Below are 5,000 nucleotides of genomic sequence, written 5' to 3'. Positions count from 1 at the left end.
AATCATATTTTGTTGATAGCAAAAATGTGTATCAGTAAGTTTAGATATGGTAGGCCTATTGATTTAAATGTAATGTTTAATTGCGAATTAGGGTTGAGACGTTCGAGTATTTTGTAAATGAAAATGTTTAAGTATATGTGTATAATTATGAGTATGTATGTGTGTGTGTGGATACATGATTATGTTGATGTCACAAATTTTGACACCGCAGACACAACAGCATTGATTAATACATTCTTGTCCATGTATGTATTGTAAGAATTCGCGCCAAAAGTAAATGTTAAATTTGCTGTGCCACAGATTAATGTACAGTTAAATATACAGATACCAAGTGTGTCATATAATGTTATTGTTTATCGATTAAAAGGGCACGCTTAAGCGTTTTCCCAAAAGTAAAAAGAAAACAAAAACAAAAAACCACTGTGCACTTAATCTTTAATACAGAACCAATGTATTAGTTTACTTCGATGTGTATAATTATTTGGCTTGACACTGGGATGTGTGTTGAAAACTGAAACTGACAACGATTGGTGCAGACACACCAAGCGAGCTCGCAAAAAAAATCCAAAGAGAAAATCTTTTGGCGCCATTTTGTGCAGACTTAACACAATATCGAAAACTGCCATTTTCAGTTTCTTCTTCTTGAGATGATGTTCCTTCAGGCGTGCTTGCAACAAACATGCATTGTGCGAAAAGGGGAAATAGGGTCAAGTAGGATAACCTTCACCTTAGAAACTGCAAAATGGGCAAAAAGTTTTACGTTTGAAATCTTGAAAGCTGGGTCGGATAAAGACAGCCACACAATAAGCCAATGTTGGTAACAGCATGACATCCGGCAATGGAATTACTACAAAGAAGCGCAGAGGATTTTTGACACGCACACAAAAGCGCAACAGAAAACTGCTGTGCCAGGCCAGCAATAAAACGTTACGAAATCCAACGTATTAATTGAAGCGAGACATAAACCAAGTGAAAGTTAGTGGTCTCCAGGCCTGAGTGAGTCAGTGATAGTCGAAATCTAATATTGCATCAGTACAGGCCCGTCGAGTCACCTTCAAGTGACATTGACACTGTGCACGTACACATCTCTTTTGAGTCAAGAGCTAGTTTGACTGTCATAGAATTTTAAAGCCGGAAAAGAGGTTAAATCCTTCGAAATTCTGTTATAGAATTATGGTAATTTTAGCTTTTATTAAAAGTTTAGCATAAAGGAAAAGACGCTTGCTTTTTTATACAGCGACTCGTAAAAACGCAGAGCAACAAGACTGATCAAGACAAAAATGCAGCTTATAATAATCAAAACCAAGAGACAGAGAGACAGAGAGAGACAGTCATATATACAAACAGACAGACAGACAGACAGACAGAGAGACAGAGAGAGACAGTCATATATACAGACAGACAGGCAGAAATAGTTTATGTTCGGTAATGACTGATCGTAATTATCTAACAACAACAGGTTAATTCTGCATTGCCGTTTGTTACGACAAATATTTCGAAATTAAAACATGTAACAATCATACGCAAAATAATACAATTATACAGACGCTCCCAAAAAAAGCAAAAAACCCATGGCCATTAACTGCGCTCTTCACTAAAGATACAAAATAATGAATGAATACAACCACTGTAAAATGACAGTAATAAAATAACTAAAAATAGTGTGCCCATGCGCATGGGGGAATGGCTATGAGAGGATGGCATTCCATTTTCCAGGCATTACTGTTGTCTTACGTTTCATCCAACCTTTACACGAGCTACCAAGAAGCAGAGATCTGCTAGGCCAAACTTCTTAAATGTAATGTCAGTATCAAAGTAAAGTTACCCTCCCCCACTCTTCCCCCCTTTTCTCCCTCTCCACCACTACTAGCCTTTGAACCATGTGACACACAAACACTGGCACGCCCAACCCGCTCAATCAACTCCCTTTCATCAGATCACGCAACGACCTCGTGCAGTCAAATGACAGAAGTTCAAAAAATTGCAGGACAGGGCCCCAGACTTGTGCAGCGGGTTGGAATTTCCCACACAACACGATGGCCATGTTGAGACATTGTTCAGACATCGATCGGGGTTAACCCGCGACTTTGGGGGTGTTACACTGGAAGTTCGAGGTTTTGTGGTTATCCAATAAATCAAGTTGTAGATGAGATTTGTACCAATGCCGCTGAAGGCATTCATGTGTCACTGTGAGTCATCTGTCTGAATAATAGTGAAATATGATATTGCTTCCTGTGAACTGATTGATCATTTGACGAGACGAGGTCTCACATGAACGTGCATTGTATTGACTGGACAAATGATATAATTGAAGTCACCTTCACTCAACAGAAGCAAAAACCCCAGACTTTCAAACGTTGGTATTCTGCCGCAAATTGCGTTCAAAGGTGAAGGCGTCGGCGATCGAGCGCCGGAAATGGCTGCTCGATGAGTTTCAAAGGTAGAAATGTGCTTTATTTTGCCAGAACAGCTCGTATTTGTTGGTACTGGTACGGGATTCTAAAGGACGAATGAGTCATAAGAGGTGCAAAGGAGTGATATTTGGGAGTAGAATAAATAGCAGCAGATTTTTCCGGGAAGCGTCGTTTTCCGCTCGCGGGTGTGTCGCGGCCGGGGTTTTTGAGAGCTATTGGCGGATGCCCTTTCATGTCTACTCGCCGGGGAGGGGGGAGGGGGGAGGGGGTGCCGCGCCAAGGATTTGTACGCCTATTCCTAAACTAATGAAACAGATAAATTAACCTCTTATTCAGCTTCCAAGTTGAAATGCAATCACACAGTCCGCACTGAGTCAATTAAAGGTTGTTTCTTAAAAAGTCAATCCCTTTGATAATTTAAAATAATGAGGTCCCCACAGTGCCCCCCGGAAATGATGTAATCAAAGACATTAAAAGAAGAAGAAGAAAAACAAATACGATCTGGTAATATCGCCAGGAAGAATGTTTAGTTTTCTTGGAATCGCTCTACACACAGGCCAATACATACACCAATACCAACACCCTTGTCTCGATTCCTTGTCTAACTGTCTAAAAAATCATTAAGTCTAAACTGTTTATGAAACAACAAATTTCAGTGCTATTGGAAATTTGCTGCTGATCACTACACATGGCTACTCTGCACTAGGGCATTTCTTGCAGTGACGAGTAAGGCTGGCTTTCCATCTGAATACATTTGAACAGCCCCCACAAACAAATCGCCTGCCCTCGTGGCTCCTCCTCCTGTGGTCAGCCAGACTACTTCTGCTACAAACGGCCATGGTGCACAAGTTGCACGCATATGGTTTCTGACCACCACAGGAATGAGAGTGCTGCGTTAACATTGTTCTCATAGCAAACTTCTTCGTACATTTTTGGCACTCAAAAGGCCTTTCGTGTTAGTTCTTTTGGTGGTTCTCGAGCAACTCTGGTCGGCTGAAAGTTTTGAGACACCCTGGTTCTGGGCACACCACGGGTTCACCTTCAACATCAGGTTCACATCGTTTATAATTTTCCTTTAGCATAAAGCTGAACATTTCACAATGCTTTGCAAATACAACATCATTTTTGTACGTGGTTTTTGTGGGAGCATCTCGTTACTCGCCCGTATAGTTACTCCCCCGGCTCGTTACTCCCCCGTGCCTTTTTATTACACTTAAGTAATGCAGTTATTACTTAATTGAATTTTCAAGAGAGAGAGAGAGAGAGAGAGAGAGAGAGAGAGAGAGAGAGAGAGAGAGAGAGAGAGAGAGAGAGAGAGAGAGAGAGAGAGAGCATGTTTAAAGAACTTACAAGTGTCAGATCTGCCTGTACATTCGTGTACAGTACATCTTTGAAAAAAAAGTTTATATTTTACAGGGGCGGATCAGTTCATTTTATGGGGGGGGGGGGGGGTTTCCAAAAGTATATTGTGAAGATATGGGTGTGAAGACGCGAAGCGCCGAGCCGACGGCGCAAAGCGCTTAGCTTGCTAGGGGGGTCCGGGGGCATGCTCCCCCGGAAAATTGTGAAAAAAAGGATGCCAAATGGTGCAACCTGGTGCATTCTGAGGATGATCATTACAGCAGCAAATTTTGTCACTGATTAATACCCAAAAAAACACAAAAAAATATTTTTATTTTTTGGCTGGGGGGGGGGGGGGGGGGGACCCCAGAAACCACGCCTCGTCCGCCCCTGTTTTAAGCAGAAGAGATACGGGGGAGTAACGAAATGATCAGCTCATTACTCCCCCGTATCGCTACTCCCCCGGCTCGATACTCCCCCGGCTTGTTATTCCCCCGGCTCGTTACTCCCCCGTATTGCTACTCCCCTGGCTCGTTACTCCCCTGGCTCGTTACTCCCCTGGCTCGTTACTCCCCCGTATACGTATCGCTACTCCCCCGGCTCGTTACTCCCCCGTACACAGAAAATGACTGGATAACCCTGTGATAGTAAGTTAGCATGAAATATTGTTTTTCCGGAGAAATTGTCTGGATGAACAAACAAAGAAACAAACAAAACAGCTGGACAGGGGGCGGGGGGTGGGTGGGTGGGGGGGGGGACAATATTTCATGTCAACTTACTATCACAGGGTTATCCAGTCGTTTTCTGTGTACGGGGGAGTAACGAGCCGGGGGAGTAGCGATACGGGGGAGTAACGAGCCGGGGGAGTATCGAGCCGGGGGAGTAGCGATACGGGGGAGTAACGAGCTGATCCCGGTTTTTTTCACTCCCACCCGACCGTAACTCTTTTCTTTTCAAAGCCTTTTCATAAATATCCTGATCAATGAGAGTGAAAGGTTTTTATTCACGTCCAAACTCATGTGACCTAGCAACAAGCAAAGGACGTCAGTGAATTTAGAAGTTATATTGTCAGTAAGAATGTGTCAACCGTGCCTTGTATACGAGCCACGTGTACTATGTTTATGTTTATGGGTTTTGAATGTTTAAAGATTAATTTGTCTCTATAACAAACTCCAGATAGCTGCCATTCTTGTGTCCTGTGAATGTTTTGTCTCAAACTCGGTGCTGAAAATAAGACAAACAAGA

The sequence above is a fragment of the Littorina saxatilis genome, linkage group LG16 (assembly GCF_037325665.1).
Source record: "Littorina saxatilis isolate snail1 linkage group LG16, US_GU_Lsax_2.0, whole genome shotgun sequence".
Classification (NCBI taxonomy): Eukaryota; Metazoa; Mollusca; class Gastropoda; order Littorinimorpha; family Littorinidae; genus Littorina; species Littorina saxatilis.
Note: the sequence above shows the minus strand (reverse complement) of the source record.